This window comes from Phyllobates terribilis, unplaced genomic scaffold (genome assembly GCF_046119375.1).
Source record: "Phyllobates terribilis strain yellow unplaced genomic scaffold, ASM4611937v1 Scaffold_1__5_contigs__length_1240528914, whole genome shotgun sequence".
Lineage (NCBI taxonomy): Eukaryota > Metazoa > Chordata > Amphibia > Anura > Dendrobatidae > Phyllobates > Phyllobates terribilis.
The window spans coordinates 138013669-138031836 of NW_027362761.1; positions in this window are offsets into that span (position 1 = coordinate 138013669).

An 18168-nucleotide genomic window follows, 5' to 3' on the forward strand; every position below is an offset into this window, starting at 1 on the left:
CTGATAACCCGTCTATTTCTTCCTGTGAGCTTGACAAGATGTACCTCGAAGCAAAGATTACCCCCAAGTCTCTGTCCCCCTCCAACCCGGTGGAGGACTTCCAGTTGTCTCCTGTACCCTCTGGGGTGCCACCTGAAAATATGTGGAGAGAGACTTCCTTGTGTGCTGTTCCTGGTACTCCACCCGTTTCGTCTGTTGCTAAGGGTGGCTGGATGGGAGGTAGCATCCTAGCTAACCAGAGGAGACCAGTTTTTCCGGTGGACAGTGGAAGTGATCTCTTCGAAGTGAAGAATTGGCCCTCGAATTCCCTGCGGAAGATTCTGGCAGGCCTGAAGAAGAGGGGGTGTAAGGGGGGGGGTACTGTAACATACCTGGCGGCGTCCTTGCATAGTGGTCCATCTCCCACTGTGCAAGAGCGCGCACTTGATCTCCTGTCCAGAATGTCTCTCTGGCTTTCCTCCTTGCTGTCTGTTTGTCTGTTTTGGCTGCATAGGGCGACGCCCGCTGAACTTCCTGTTTCTTGTACCTGCTGCGGACACGCCCCTGTTGCACCTTCAGCCTATTGCTGTCCATCTTTGGGTATTTATACCACCTTCTTCCTCAAGATGGGCCTGAGCATAGTGTTTCTTTCAGTGTGTGCTTGCACTCTGAAGGTGCCAGGTCCCGTTCTGTGTTCTCTTGTCTGCCTATCCTGGAGGCTGTATTTCCAGGCCTGTCTGAACACGCTCCTAGCCTGTTCCTCCTGCCTTCTAGGGGCCGATTACCTAGACCTGTTCCTGTATCTTGTCTGACCTGTCTGAACACGCTCCTAGCCTGTTCCTCTCGCCTTCTAGGGGCTGATTACCTAGACCCGCTCCTGTATCTTGTCTGTCCTGTCTGAACACGCTCCTTGCCTGTTCGTCCTGCCTCTCTGGGGGCCTTATTCCCAGACCCGCTCCTGTATCCCGCTGCAGTGTCGGTCTCCTCCGTACACTCAGTTCCAGTCTGAACTCTCTCCTATCCTTTACCTGTTTTGCCTCTATGTCCGTTCCCTTCCTTTTTCTGCAGAGTCTGAACTCGTACCTAACTCCTGCTTGTTGTCTCTGTACTCCCGTTTGTGAGTTTGTGGTCCACTCGCTACTTCACTGCAAGTACCCTGTGGGTGTCTGGCTCTGCCTTTCCCTTCCTGTCTGTTCCGTGTGAACAGAGGCCTGTCCCCCCTACTCAGCCTAGCCTGCTCTGACTCCTTTGCTCACCGCTCTGGCGGTTCTAGCCTGCTCTGACTCCTTTGCTCACCGCTCCGGCGGTTCTAGTCTGCTCTGACTCCTTTGCTTACCGCTCCGGCGGTTCTAGCCTGCTCTGACTCCTTGCTCACTGCTCCGGCAGTCCTGTCCTGCCCTGCTTCTGCCCGCTGCTCCGGCAGTCCTGTCCTGCCCTGCTTCTGCCCGCTGCTCCGGCAGTCCTGTCCTGCCCTGCTTCTGCCCGCTGCTCCGGCAGTCCTGTCCTGCCCTGCTTCTGCCCGCTGCTCCGGCAGTCCTGTCCTGCCCTGCTTCTGCCCGCTGCTCCGGCAGTCCTGTCCTGCCCTGCTTCTGCCCGCTGCTCCGGCAGTCCTGTCCTGCCCTGCTTCTGCCCGCTGCTCCGGCAGTCCTGTCCTGCCCTGCTTCTGCCCGCTGCTCCGGCAGTCCTGTCCTGCCCTGCTTCTGCCCGCTGCTCCGGCAGTCCTGTCCTGCCCTGCTTGTGCTCGCTGCTCCTGCAGCCCTGTCCTGCTCTGTTCTTGCCCACCGCTTCGGGCGTTCCCTCTCTGCTGTGGTTGTCTACCGCATCTGCGGTTCAGTGACCCAGTCTGTACTGGGTCTTAACCTTTCTGTGCTCCAGCCCGTCCTTTCGGCCAGTACCTCCCTGCCTGCATACTCGCCTGTATCCACCCATCTGCATACCTGCCGTGTTTGCTTATATCCACCAGTCTGTGCCTGCCTAACCTGCCTGTTCCTGAGTCCCAGTGTGTACTGGGTCCTATCCCGCCTGTGTTCCTACCTGCTAGTGCCTCCCTGTCTGCACTCTAGCTGCGCTTGCCTTTACCCGCCTGCCTGCATACCAGTCGTGCCTGCCTATACCCTCCAGTCTGTGCGCCAGCCTAACCAGCCTGATCCAGTAATCCCTGTGTGGGTCAACCCCCGTGTCCGGAGTTTGACCTGGAGTAGCACCTGGTCCCTCTGCCCGGTTTCTCCCTGGTGCACTGGCGTCGTATGCCGTCGTGCCATCTTGGTCGGATCGGCCAGATACTTAGTCATGCCCCTCCAGGCACTCTCCGGTTCATGGTCCAGTGGAATCACTACAATCACACGCACACGCCGCTCAGCCCGGGCGTGTGCATAACAACTGGCTCACATGAGGACCTAGGAAAGGAAGACCAAGAGTCACCTCTGCTTCTGAGGATAAGTTTATCCGAGTCACCAACCTCAGAAATCGCAGGTTAACAGCAGCTCAGATTAGAGACCAGGTCAATGCCACACAGAGTTCTAGCAGCAGACACATCTCTACAACAACTGTTAAGAGGAGACTTTGAGCAGCAGGCCTTCATGGTAAAATAGCTGCTAGGAAACCACTACTAAGGACAGGCAACATGCAGAAGAGACTTGTTTGGGCTATAGAACACAAGGAATGGACATTAGACCAGTGGAAATCTGTGCTATGGTCTGATGAGTCCAAATTTGAGATCTTTGGTTCCAACCACCTTGTCTTTGTGCGACGCAGAAAAGGTGAACGGATGGACTCTACATGCCTGGTTCCCACCGTGAAGCATGGAGAAGGAGGTGTGATAATGTGGGTTGCTTTGCTGGTGACACTGTTGGGGATTTATTCAAAATTGAAGGCATTCTGAACCAGCATGGCTACCACAGCATCTTGCAGCGGCATGCTATTCCATCCGGTTTGCGTTTAGTTGGACCATCATTTATTTTTCACAAGGACAATGACCCCAAACACACCTCCAGGCTGTGTAAGGGCTATTTGACCAAGAAGGAGAGTGATGGGGTGCAACGCCAGATGACCTGGCCTCCACAGTCACTAGATCTGAACCCAATCAAGATGGTTTGGGGTGAACTGGAGCGCAGAGTGAAGGCAAAAGGTCCAACAAGTGCTAAGCATCTCTGGGAAATCCTTCAAGATTGTTGGAAGACCATTTGCGGTGACTGCCTCTTGAAGCTCATCAAGAGAATGCCAAGAGTGTGCAAAGCAGTCATCAAAGCAAAAGGTGGCTACTTTGAAGAACCTAGAATATAAGACATATTTTCAGTTGTTTCACACTTTTTTGTTAAGTATATAATTCCACATGTGTTAATTCATAGTTTTGATGCCTTCAGTGTGAATTTACAATTTTCAAAGTCATGAAAATACAGAAAAATCTTTAAATGAAAAGGTGTGTCCAAACTTTTGGTCTGTACTGTATATATTGTGACAGAGTCACTGGTATGATAGACTAGGGGAGGTATGTGTCACACACGTTGCTAGCTTGTGTGAACTGAAACCTATAAACTTTCTGCCAGAATGATATATGCTGGGGGTTAACTCACTTAAAGGGTGTGGTTTTATGTGAATTGCAGAGGGTGGGAGGCCATTCACCTACCTCCCCTCAGTGTGTGGCTGATCAAGGTTTATATGTTCAGTCACCATTTTTTTTTCTGTTGTTGAGTTTAGAGTGGCAAAGACTCCAGACTGGAAGGCCACAGCTCAGAGAGGAGCTGAAATCTGTGACTACAACCTGTGTGTGGGAGAACCCTACAATGCTATGGACTATGCTATCGTTTATCTTTTGTTTTGTTGTTTTGCCAGTAATGCTGTGTTTATTTTGCTGGAGTTGCAGGGCTTTATGCCTTATTATAAAGCCTGCAGAGAAATCCTGGGTTCCTGAGTCTACTACAGGAAACGGCCGAGCGAGTCGTCTTACAACAATATATATATATATCCATCTGAACTAACAGACATTCTGAGGACTAATCCAGCTGCATATAATCAGTGTTAGGCAGAAGTTAGGCAGGCAGGCAGTGTATGTGGCAGACTGCAGTGCATATAGCACATGAGGGTACATTGAACGTCCTGTCTGCTGCTGCTACAGATATTTGTATACATAGCCCCGGATATCAGGGGTCAGGGCAATTTTTTTTTTTAATCTTAATCCTGGTTATCTGCTTAAAAAGCAATCCAAAGTACACCTTTTTTTCTGCTCCATTTGCTTGCTAGCACTGCAGAATACAACCAGATCTGTACCATATTTCAGCAATAAAAATCATGAAATTTGAACCGAATGTGGAAAATATTGGCCTCTTTTTCCATTCTGTTGCATTGTGTCAGTCAAGCTATTCACACTAGGTATCTGTGAATAATATTTTAGTTAATTACAGGCCTGCTACTTAAAACTGTGTTTCTCTGTCAGACATATCACCTATAAGAGTGTTCCAAAATCAGCCATTTCTTCCATTTTCATTTTGTTGCAGTGTGTCAGTCAAGCTATTTACACTAGGTCTCTGTGTAGAATAATATTAGTAAATTACAGGCCTGCTATTTAAAACCGTGGTTCTCTGTCAGACGTATCACATATAACTGTGGTTCAAATCCAGCCATTTGTAGTGAACATGGAAAATATTGTCCTCCATTTATAGATTGTAGCAGTGTGTCAGTGTACACCATTTTACAGCTCCATTTGCTTGTTCGCAGAATACAGACAGATTTTTTTAGTTTTATTCATATTACTGTATTGTGGAAGGAGAGGAACTTTTTTCAATGATCAGACGCACGTGATCCATATGACTGTTGTAATAATACAGAAATTTTGTGGGTGGGGCAAATATTCCACTCCATTTAATGTCAGCCACCTGTGTTTTGTTGAACCAATTGACTGCCTGAAACCATGGCCATCAGACATTATCCGATATGACTGCCCTAATAATCCAGCAATTATTGTGAGCGTGTCAAATATTACACTTCATTTAAAGTATTGCAGTTGTGGGTTCAAACCTTTTCTCAGTTGGCCACTGACAAATAGCATATCTGTGAACAATATTGTCAGAGTATTACACCACTTTTGCGGACTGAGAAAAAAAAAAAATACAAAAAACAAGCTCACGAATGAACTCAGCTCACATCATGCACGTTACTGACAGCGTGGGAGAATTCTCCTGCGCTCACCGCTTGAGCAGGAGAATTCTCCCATGCTGGGATGGCATTCTGATGACAGGCTGGATCGCAGCTGAGCGCTGCCTTCCAGCTTGTCATCCTTCAGAGACACTGCAGAGCGCAATCATGCCTGCACTCTGCAGTGTCTATGAAGGATGGCATGCTGGATGGCAGCGCTCAGCTGTGATCCAGCCTGTCATCAGAATGCCATCCAAGCGTGGGAGAATTCTCTTGCTCAAGCGGTGAGCGCAGGAGAATTCTCCCACGCTGTCAGTGACGTGCATGAGGTGAGCTGAGTTCATTGGACATGAACTCTGCTCATCTGGATGCCGTCACAGCCAGACACTGAGGAGCTTCACTGAGGAGCTTCTCAGTGTCTGCGGCATGGCAAACTGGATGGCAGCGTTCTGCTACGATCCAGCCTGTCATGTCAATGTAGCAGAGCTGAAGCTGTCCTGGGAACCATCAAAAGGTAAGGATGAGGTTGGTTTATTATTTTATCTTTATTGCAGGAGATCATTGTCTTCAGCTGGAAAGGGCGATACGGTAAGCAGGGTTTAATTTAGAACATTAAAGAATTGTGTGTTTATTTCAATTAAAGGACTTTATCTGGGTGTTTGTGTTTTTTTTAACTTTGATTATGGGGTTAGTAATGGGGGTGTCTTATAGACGCCTCTCCATTACTATCCTGTGCTTGATGTCAGCTGGCATTATAAGCTGACATAAACCCGAGCCCTATTACCCCACTGCCACCGCTACAGGGCAGTGGGAAGAGCGAGGCTAAGTGCCTGAATTGGCGCATTCTATGGATGCGCCATTTCTGGGGCGGCTGACGGCTGGTGTTTCTAGTCTGGGAGGGTGCCAATATTCATGGCACCCTTCCTGGGCTATTAATATCAGCCCCCAGCTGTCTGCCTAGCCTTTGGTAGCTATTAAAATAGGGGGGACCCAACGTCATTGTTTTGGCCGGTCCCCCATTTTAATAGCTGGTAAAGGCTTGGTATTCAGCTGGAGGCTGATATTAGTAGCCAGGGAAGCTCCGTGGGTATTACCCCCTTCCCAGGCTTCAAACATTTGCTCCAGCTGTCTGCTTAACCTTCGCTAGAGACTAAAATTACGGGGAACCCTATGCCAATTTTTTTTTAAATAAATCCTTTATTTTAACACTAAATGACAAGTACAGTAACGAACACTGTCACCATACTTATTATGTATGTGACTGACATGTTTCTATCTATCTAATCTATGTGTGATGCTCTATTCTTTCTGTTCTAAATTGTCGGGTACTGGTGTGTGTCGCTGCTGAATTGCCGGCTTTTCATGTTTCACTGTGAGCACTGCTCCCATTGATTTGGGCAATCACTGTAATGCCACAACCACCATGGCTGTGACATTACAGTGAGTGGCAGACAATCCCTACATGATTGGTGCTCTAAATAGCGCCAAACATGCAGTACGGGGACCCGAGCTCCCGCCCGAGAATCTCGAAAGTACTCGGCGAGCTCTGAGCATCTCGAGTACTGAGATGCTCGGGCGAGTACCGAGCAGTGGCGAGCATGCTCGCTCATCACTAGTTATGAGTTGTCTGACTGTGACCTCTGCCGCCAGCTTTGTCAGATGGGAATTTTTTTTTTGTTATAATTCTTCAACAAGAGCCTGAACTTAATATCTCCAAAAATGAACTCCTTCGGTTTCCTCCCTCTACTAACCTACCTATACCTGACTTTCCAATTTCCTTTAGGTGCTGCCACCTTAACTCCCACTCGGCACGCCTGCTGTCTTGGAGTCATATTTGACACACAACTTTCCTTTATTCAACATGGAAAATCACTCACTCGCTCATAACACCTGCACCTTAAAAACTTCTCCAGAAGTCGCCCTTTTCTCACCTTTGATACAGCAAAAACTCTTACTGTCGCTCTTATTCGCTAGTGCAACTCTGTTCTAATTGGTCTCCCTCTAAGCCTCTGTAGAATGTAAGCCCGCAAGGGCACGGTCCTTTTTCCTCTGTACCAGTCCATCATTGTTAGTTTGTTTACTGTAAGTGATATCTGTATTTTGTATGTAACCCCTTCTTATGTACAGCACCATGGAATCAATGGCGCTATATAAATAAATAATAATAATAAACAAACTGTCTCCTCTCCAATCCCTTCTGAATGCAGTAGCCAGGGTCAAATTTCTATCAATCCGCTTCACCGATGCATCTACCCTGTGCCAGTCATTGCACAGGTTAGGTTAAACAATCACTACAGAATACAATACAAACTTAAAATACAAATGCACAGGCAACCAGCAATGCAGCGACTCAGTCCTTGTGCAGAGACTCAAGAAGCTCGACCTCATCAGCAGGAGCAATCAATCTTACCATCGGGTGCAACTTACAAAGTAAGTCACAATTCATGCATGAAAAGAGCGAGGTGGCACACCGATGTAATAAATTCTTCTTTTATTCCATTTCCATTAAAAATGCATGGAAGCGGTGCCTTTTGCGGACGATGGTCGTTTCGCATGTCTATCATGCTTCTACGGGTCCAGGCATATGGTCATGGGGGTGTGCAGGGGTTAAAATACTCCTGACCCCACCCCCTAGACTAAACAGCCATACAAAATGTTACAACAACAAATACAAAATTAAAAATAATTGTTTTAAAAAAATAATAATAATTTTTTATACAAAATATTCATGGAACCATCATAAAAATACTGCCATGTCTAGCTTGTCGTTTAAGCCGAGTGGTCCCTGGGCATTAGTTCGGAGGATCCATTTCACCTCCCTCTGTAAGAGGATCCTATTATGGTTTCCTCCCTTGCGTGGCAATTCCACTTTTTCTAATCCTATGAAGCGCATGACTTCAGGATTACCCCTATGCTCAGTGCGAATATGCTCTATTAAACTTTTAGAGCCCTTCCCTGAAAGGATTGAATTGAAATGTTCTCTGAACCGTGTGAACAGGGGTCTAATTGTTTTGCCTATATAGAACCTTCTACACGAGCAAAAAATTGCATAATCCGTGAATTTCGTTCTACATGTAATCAGATCCCTGATCACATGGTGTACCCCTCCAAGTTCTATTTGCCGGGCATTCTCATGAAAACTGCAAAAATTACACGTACCACATTTGTGATTTCCCGTGATTACTGATTTATTTAACCAATTCCTCGCCGAATTACCCTCTATGCGATTCTTTACAAGCATGTCTTTCAAATTTGGTCCCCGGCGGTAAGCTATCAATGGATTTCCCACTCCCACCTGGAAATCCCTGTCTGCAGAGACAAGATGCCAGTTTTTCAGAATTGCTGATCTAATTTTTTTATCCATAGGACCAAACTTGAAATTGAAAATTAATCTCTTAAACTTATCTGTATTGTCCTCATTTTTTTGGGGATTTAATAACGAGGTCTGAGGAAATTGGCATACCCTTTGATAGGTATTATCTATGATATCATCTGGATATCCTCTTTGTTTGAACTTCATTTTCAGATTTCGTGCTTCTTTTACAAAGGATGCAGTATTGTTATTAATTTTTTTAAATAGTAAAAATTGACTCTAGGGTAGAGATGAGCGTTGTTCTACTCGAACTGTTCGCCAATCTCAAATTCGAGCTGTTTTGGGCGGTGTTCGAGCCGGTCGGCGAACACGAACAATTTGAGAAAAATTCGGCTGTTCGAGGTTATGTTCGATAACTGTTTGTGCACCAAAATCATAACTGGATTTTTTCTCAGTAATGATGAAAATTAATGTTAATACGCAGTTTGAGTGTACAGCGGGGCGGGGGGAGGGGCAGGGGATGGATCTCTGCAGGAACAATGAAGATCTCCATTTTTTTTTCTCTTTCCCGCATTTGCAGTGGGGAGGTGCAATCTGTCAGCCTATCAGCAGCGCACACACGGAGCGAAGTGCTTTTTTTCACACAAGCAAGGGCATGTGTGATTGGCAGTGTATGTCACATGTCCTTGCCCTATAAGACCAAGCCATTTTCCCCGTCGCCACCATTTTCTCACTGCTGCAGCTGCGTGTTAGACGGCACCGCTGTTGCTGTGTGCGCTATACCTTGTTAATTTCAAGCCAATTTTCGCACAAATATACAGATAGCTTGGGAGTAGGGAATAGTTGTGATTGCAGTCCTTTTAAGGACTAGGTTACAGCATTTCCTACGACTTTTATCAGGCAGGTCTGTGCTCTTAAATAGATAGATTGTGGGAGTAAAGACTAATTGTAATTGGAGTCCTTTTCAGGACTAGGTTACATCAGTTCCTATCAGTTTTTGCCAGGCAGGTCTGTGCCAGTGCTGTGCAAGTTTTTTTCACAGCATTTGGCTGAATCTAGCAAAGCTAATCCTTTTTGGCCTATTGCAGAGTGTGTTAGTCAGTGGAGTAGCCTATCTGTGTTGCAAGATATACCACCTGTGTATAGAATACCAATTTTTTTACTGCACCTAGTGAAGTAAAATCTTTTGGGCATAGCATCATTCTATTAGTCCATCTATACTGACCTCCATCAGGTTGCAAACTGAATATAATTTTTTTCTGCATCTAGCTCTGAAAAAATATTTGGGCTTCTAGCAGTGTGTGGGACTTGGTCTATTAGTCCATCTATACTGACCTCCTTCAGGTTGCAAATTAAAAATAATTTTTTTCTTCATTTAGCTCTGAAAAAATATTTGGGCTTCTAGCAGTGTGTGGGACTTGGTCTATTAGTCCTTCTATACTGACCTCCAGCAGGTTGCAAATTGAATATAATTTTTTTCTGCATCTAGCTCTGAAAAAATATTTGGGCTTCTAGCGGTGTGTGGGACTTGGTCTATTAGTCCATCTATACTGACCTCCATCAGGTTGCAAATTAAAAATAATTTTTTTCTGCATCTAGCTCTGAAAAAATATTTGGGCTTCTAGCAGTGTGTGGGACTTGGTCTATTAGTCCATCTATACTGACCTCCATCAGGTTGCAAATTAAAAATAATTTTTTTCTTCATTTATCTCTGAAAAAATATTTGGGCTTCTAGCAGTGTGTGGGACTTGGTCTATTAGTCCATCCATACTGACCTCCATCAGGTTGCAAATTGAATAAAAACATTTTCTGTATCTAGCTCTGAAAAAATATTTGGGCTTCTAGCGGTGTGTGGGACTTGGTCTATTAGTCCATCTATACTGACCTCCATCAGGTTGCAAATTAAAAATAATTTTTTTCTGCATCTAACCCAGCCAATAGTTTTGGCCTAATACCACAGTTTGGCCACTCAGCTCTGCTCGGTTACCATCCATTGTTTTTTTGTGCAAACAACTCCAGAGTTGTGAATTAGTTAACCACCAAAATGAGTGGAAAAAGGCCTGCTGCTGGTGGAAAGGGGAATAGGCGTGTTGGGAAGGGGAAAAAAGGTTGTGTCCGTGGGGTAGGTGCAGAAGAAAGACCATCTTCCAGCCAAACTAAAATGTCTACTTCTTTTAGCGGACAATGTGATAAGATCCCTTTCTTACGGCCACGCCAATCGCTACAAATTCCAGATGAGGCACAAAAACAGCAGGTGCTTCAACGGATATCAAGTGCTCCTTTAAGTGGGCTCTCCTCCACATCAACTTCAACATCACAAATACTCCAGTCCTCAAATGTGTCACCCAAATCGCACTTGCTTCCTCACAGCTCCCAAATCTCCAGCTGCCCGTCTGAGTATGAGGTAGAACAGATGGTTGAGTCTGCAGAGCTGTTTACTCATACTATAGCCTGGGAATCAGAGGTCGACTCCAGCGCTTCTGTGAATCCAGACGAGGAAATGATCTGCACTGATGCCCAGAATCTTTATGAGTCGGATCCAGGACCAGACGCAGAAGGTTCTGACCATAATGTAGACCCTCATTCCCAAACTGTAACTCCTGTTGGTGGAGACAATGAGGAAGACGATGATAAGACTCAAATACCTGATTGGAGCGACAACTTTAGTTTTTTGTCAGGGCAGGAACAGGTTGGCTCTGAGGACGACGGGTGTGATAACGCACAGGGTGATGATGATGAGGTCGGAGATCCCACTTACTGTCAACCCACAGTCAGCCAAGAGATGAGGTCAGCAGAGGAGGTGGAGGAAGATGCTAGTGACGACGAGGTCAGGTTGCGCCTTCCTGGACAGAGACGTAGTACTGGAAGCACGTCAACAACTGCATCCTCAAACACAACTCTGCCTCTCACCACAAGTCGTGGTGGCTCTTCAGGTCGCATGGGTGCTAAGCCTTGCATAGCCTGGGCATTTTTTCAGATCGATAAAGATGACCCAACTCGTGTTATCTGTAACATTTGTCAGCAAAAGCTAAGTAGAGGCCAAAAAATACATAGTTTGAGTACTTCATGCATGAACCGGCACATGGACATGAAGCATAAGTTGCAGTGGGAAGCTCAGTGTGCTACAATGCGGTCTAGCCGGCCGGGCCAACCACCGTCTGCCATATCTTGTGCATCCGCGGCCTCTTCATCCTCTGTGACTGGGGGGACAGCAGTCACACCTGTTTTGGGGCGCAGACCTGCCACCTCTTTACCCGCAACAGCCAGCGTGATTGGCAGGTCATCATTTTCTTTGGAGGTGGTAACACCAGCTGGTCTTGAGCACTGTCCGACATCGATAGCACCACCTTTGGATCAAGGCAACCTAACATGTCCGCCTGCATCTTCCTCACAGACCGGCAGTTTGCCGGGGACACCCTTATCAACCCCGTCTAAGCACAATAGCCAGCCCTCGGTCCCTCAGATGTGGACAAGTAAAAGACCATTTCCTCCTAGCCATGAGAAAGCTAAGAGGTTGAATTTCACCATCTGCAAGCTCTTGGCTACAGAAATGCTGCCTTTCCGCCTGGTGGACACAGAGGATTTTCGAGACCTTATGTCCGTCGCAGTGCCCCAGTACCAGATGCCCAGTCGGCACTACTTCTCAAAGAAAGGTGTGCCTGCGCTCCACCAGCATGTCGCACACAACATCACCGCTTCTTTGAGAAACTCTGTGTGTGACAGGGTGCATTTCACCACAGACACTTGGACGAGTAGGCATGGACAGGGGCGTTACATGTCGCTGACTGGGCACTGGGTAACTATGGTGACAGCAGGACAAGGGGCTGCTGTCCAAGTCTTGCCGTCCCCACGAGTTGTGCGTCAATCCTCTTTATGTCATTTTTCCTCCACTGCTTCTGCCTCCTCAACCTCCTCTCGGTCTTCCACCTGCACCCAAAGCCTGTCTGGTCATGCCACAAGCTTTCTAACTGCGCAGAAGGGATCCTGCACACCTCCTTACTATGCTGGCAGTAGGGCTCAACGTCATCAGGCGGTTTTTACATTGAAATGTCTGGGAAATGTGAGTCACACAGCTGAGGAGTTGTGGTCAGCTCTGGAGAACCAATTTCATGAATGGTTGTCTCCACTGGACCTGAAACCAGGGAAGGCCGTGTGCGACAATGCTGCAAACCTGGGTGCGGCCCTTCGCCGGGGCAATGTCACACACGTGCCTTGTATGGCTCACGTGTTGAACCTGGTTGTCCAGCAATTTTTAGCCCACTATTCCAGACTAGATGGCCTTCTGCAGAGGGCACGGTCGCTGTGTGCTCACTTCCGCCGTTCGCATCCCGCAGCTCAGCGACTTACATCTCTACAGAAGTCGCTGGGCCTGCCACTTCACCGGCTAAAATGCGATGTGCCTACCCGGTGGAATTCAACTCTGCACATGTTGCAGCGACTGTGGCAGCACCGACAAGCCCTGGTGCAATACGTTCTGACGTATAGCCTGGGCCAACGAGATTCAGAGGTGGGGCAAATCACGCTGGAGGAGTGGTCTCAGATCAGGGACCTATGCACCCTTCTGCACAGTTTTGAAATGGCGACGAAGATGTTTAGTGCTGACGATGCCATTATCAGCATGACTATTCCGGTGATTTACATGCTGGAGCACATGTTAAACAGAATTCGGAGTCAGGTGGTGGCACAAGAGGAGGTGGAGGAAGTAGAGGAGGAGGAGTTGTATGCGGAAGGGCTAACATCTGCAAGGTCCAGACGGTCGGCAGCACCAAGGCGGCAGGCATGTGAGGGTGGGGGAGATGGTTTTACCAGGGCGCATGGTAGCAGCCAAACTAGTGAGGAAGGTGCAGGAGCCCAGGAAGAAGTGGAGGACGAACTGATGGAAGACTCATCAGATGAGGGAGACCTTGATCACATTTCTGTTGTGCGAGGTTGGGGGGAGAGGACAGAGGAAGGAAGCATGATTGTTACCTCGCCACCAACACAACAGGGACTTGGTGCTCCTGGATGCGCAACACACATGAGTGCCTTCTTGCTGCACTACCTGCAACATGACCCTCGAATTGTGAGAATTAGAAATAATCCTGACTACTGGGTTGCCACACTGTTAGATCCCCGGTACAAAAGTAAATTTGCAGAAATTATTCCTGCCATAGAAAGGGATGCACGCATGCAGGAGTATCAGCAGAGACTGTTGCAGAATCTTACATGTGCTTTTCCACAAAATACCAGTGGTGCACGTAGTGAATCTCACAGTTCCAACTTGCCAACCGTGGGACCGTCAAGTGTTCAGCACTCAAACCGTAACAGAACCACAGTATCTGCTGGTAACATCAATTTTGCGGAATCATTTCACCACTTTTTTAGCCCATCCTTTGCAAGGCCACAGGAGACAAGAAGTCTGACACATAGTCAACGCCTAGAGACGATGGTACAGGAGTATCTCCAAGTAAACATTGAAGCCACGACTGTGTCACTGGACCCTTGCTCTTTTTGGGCTTCGAATCTGGATAAATGGCCGGAGCTAGCCACTTACGCCTTGGAGATCTTGTCATGCCCCGCAGCCAGCGTTCTGTCTGAACGTGTGTTCAGCGCTGCTGGTGGTGTGCTGACAGATAAGCGCACGCGGCTCTCCACTGATAATGTAGACAGACTCACGTTCATAAAGATGAACAAATCATGGATCCGAAACGACTTTTCTACCCCTGTGTCATCCTGGGGAGAGTAAAAGCTTGATGATTGGTTAAAATCACCCTACCAACCGTTTTAAGCTTTCAAATTACTAATCATGTTTATCTGTATCTTGACTGGAAAATAATTTGGGCTTTGTAGCAGTGTGCAGCACTGATCCTATTAGGCCATCTATAATAAGCTTCACCAGATTTAAAATTAAAAATAATTTTTAGCTGCATCTAGCCCGGAAAATAATTTTGGGGCTCCGAGATGCGCAAGACACATAAGTGCCTTCTTGCTGCACTACCTGCAGCATGACCCTCATATTGTCAGAATTCGAAGTAATCATGACTACTGGGTTGCCACACTCTTAGATCCCCCAAACTTTTCGATCAACCTTTTCATTTTAATAAAGACCAAAAAAATGGTCATTTTTGAAATTATAAGCATTAGCAGGTTGTTAGAAACTGAAATCAAACAGTTTTCAACTCAAAACTTTATTCTAGGTGATGTTACATTTTCACATAGGACCCCTTGTTCGAAAGGAGCTTCTGAACTCTCTCGTCCATTGAATTTGTCAGGTTTTGGATGGTTTCTGCTTCAATTGTTTTGCATGAGGACAGAATACCCTCCCAGAGCTGTTGCTTAGATGTGAACTGCCTCCCGCCATCATAGACACTCCTTTTAATGATGCTCCAAAGGTTCTGAATGGGGTAGAGGTCAGGGGAGCATGGGGGTCACACCATAAGTTTGTCCCCTTTTATGCCCATATCAGCCAGAGATGCAGATGTTTTATGTGCAGCATGAGATGGTGCATTATCATGCAGAAAAATGATCTTGCTGTGAAATACACGGTTCTTCTTCTTGAACCATGGCAGGAAGTGCTGTTTGAGAAAATCCACATACATTATGGAGTTCATCTTTAGCGCCTTCAGGGATCCTAAAGGGGCCGACAATCTCTCTCCCCATGATTCCAGCCCAAAACATTACTCCACCTCCTCCTTGTTGGCGCTGTAGCCGTGTTTGCGTGGGGTGTCCATCAACCAGCCATCCTCCACTCCATTCATCTGGACTATCGAGCGCTGCACGGCACTCATCCGTGAACAAAACAGTTTTGAAATCAGTCTTCATGTAATGTTTGGCCCACTGGAGCCGTTTCTGCTTGTGTGAAGTGGATAGAGGAGGTCGACAGAATGGCGTATGCACAGCTGCAAACCTCTGAAGGACCCTGCATCTTGTTGTTCGGGGGACGTTGGAGGCACAAGCAGCTTCAAAAACTTGTCTGCTGCTATGACAAGGCTTTTTTGCCGCTGCTCTTTCAACCTGACGTAATTGCCTGTAGGAAAGAGTCCTCAATTTGCCATTATCAGCACGCACACGTGTGTACTGTGAATCAGCTACATACTTCTTGATTGCCAAGACACTTCATCCTGATCATCGCACAATGTTGATTGTAGTCATGCCTTGACCTAAACACTCCACAATTTGTTGCTTCTCAGCAGCCGACACATCCTTTTTCTTTCCCATTTTGGCAGAAAATGTAGGCTGCTTAATAATGTGAGAGAGCCTTCTTAAGTAGTCTTGCCTTTCATTGGACACACCTGCCAAACTAATTAGCACAGGTGTCTGCAATTGCTTACAGTGATATAAAGAGCCCTGACACACATCACCATCAATGAGTTTAACTGACAAACAAACAAATTCTTCCCTTATCACTCCTAAACACTTTTTGCATAATAATTTGGAACGCGGTGTACATGTGCTTTTCCACAAAACACCAGTGGTTCACGTAGTGAATCTTACAGTTCTAACTTGCCAACCGTGGTCTGTATGGAATTGTTCAATAAAGGGCCCAAAATTAAGATAACATAGATGGGAGAGGTCTCTATGAATAGGAATTCCTAAGTATTTGATACCCTGTGAGGGCCAGGCAAAGGGAAAGTTGGACTGGATGGAATCCTATATGGATTTAGGGAGGGAGACATCGAGGGCCTCAGACTTCGCTGCATTGATTTTAAAATTTTACCATGTAACAAAGTGATCTATTTCAGCCATAACAGCAGGGATGGATATATGTGATTGAGTGATATATACTAGGACATCATCAGCAAATAGAGAGCACTTGTACTCGGTGCCTCCCACCTCAATCCACCTAATATTGGGGTTATGGCGAATTGATGAGAGCAGGTGCTCCGTCACTAGGATGTATAAGAGAGGGGACAGAGGACATCCCTGCCTTGTCCCATTGGTGATTGTGAAAGGTGATGAAAATGTTCTGACGCACCCCCTGGGCCTTGGGACACCCGGAGCCGGAGCCTTTTTGGTGGATGCTGGTGGTTGTAGTCTTCGTGGCGGCGATCCGGTTCCGTGGCTCAGGGCGGTCAAACCAGTGGCGGAACTATTTATGTGGTTTTGATGTTTAAATGTCCGACTACGCCACCCGTGGATTGCGGTCAGAGTGAACCGCCGCTACAGGGCAGACCGCTAAGGCTGGTGTTGTGGGTGCAGCAGAGCGTAGCATAACTCCCCACGGGAGGAGTATAGCCTCAGGGCAGTGTATGCGGAGGATGGGGGTGATGGTGCAGGGCAGCAGCAGTAACGACACGGAGTCAGTGATGCAGTTCAGGGCCTTTACTCACAGTTCTTATTATCCAGACCACGTCTGCAGGTAACGGCTGCCCACGTCGTACTGTGCTCACCAGGTGAGGGGCTCAGACAACTCCCAGATAACTTTGGAGCGCTTCACAGGACCCCCTTTGTGTGTCCTTTGTCTGGCCTTTCTTACCAACACTTCTGTCCGGCTGCCTCGGGCCTCCTCTTGGTAAACTTGGTGCCAGTTTCCCTGACCCTATGTGGTGCCTTCCTAGCGGGTGGAGCAAGGGGCTGCGCCACATAAAATGTCAGAGCCTCCGGTTTCTAGCTGAGGGTCGTTTCCTGCCTCCACTAGTTCGGGGACCGGTCTCCCCCTTTGGCCTGACCCCTCCACGCAGGTGGATTCGGGCGTGCGGTGGCGACTCGCCCGTCCGCACCCCTGGGATCCCTTCATTCCTCGTTCCTGGAGCCTTCTCCGCTCCTCTTCCTTCCTTCTCCCTCTTGCAGGCCTGGGCCTCTGTTACTAGGCCCGCCTCCGGAGCAGAGCTCATGCAGAGCCCCTGCTCCCTGCCACTTCTGCTCAGACTTCTCTGCACTGAACTAAGATGGTGCCCACCTTTTATACTCCCTTCTCAATGCACCCAGGAACTGCTTCCTCCCTGCTCCTGCACTGCAGGGTTCCCCTTCCTCAGTGTTCCCTCCCCCCACTCCAGCCAGGGACAGGGACTGTCGTGCCCATCTCAGGGGCATATTGGTCACCCTGCCCCACGGCAATGTGGTGTAATGCATGCAGGTGTCGGGTCCTGATCCACACTCCATCCTTATCTGAGAGTGAGATATCACACCTCTGGGTGAGGTGCAATACGTCTGTAGCAACCGAGCCCTCGGTGCTACAGTTCCATTTATCTTCAGCCTAGGTGACGTATTGTGATACAGGGCCGTGATTTTGGCTATAAAAGGGTCCCCTAGACCCCTACCCCAAGCTTTTTAAGAGAATCATATATGGCGTGCCAGGAGACTCTATGGAATGCTTTCTCAGCATCCAACGAGAGTATCTACTTACAAATTTTTAACTGCATCTAGCCCAGGAAATACTTTGTGCCTAGTAGCAGTGTCTGCTAGTCAGCGGATTATCCCGGCTGTTAAGCAAGCTACACCACCTGTAGTTTGGACACTTAATTTTTTCAAAGGAAATGCTTCGGGACCACGGGATACTTAGTGAAGAGCATCAGGAGGCACCCCAAGGCATAGGGGCTGGGACTGGCACTAGGATGCCTTGCGGTGGACAGCCGAGCTCGATCCTTATAAAAGCTTTTTAACTGCAGCAGCTTTAGTGGACGCTACTGGAGCTGGAATTACGCGGCTGCTGGCATGAGACTTGCCCTCCAATAGATCCTTGTAAATGGATTTAAAGTGTATTCATTCAAATTAGAGGGACAATTGAAATTAAAAAGCTTAGAGCTGCCTCCACCACAGGGGGGCTC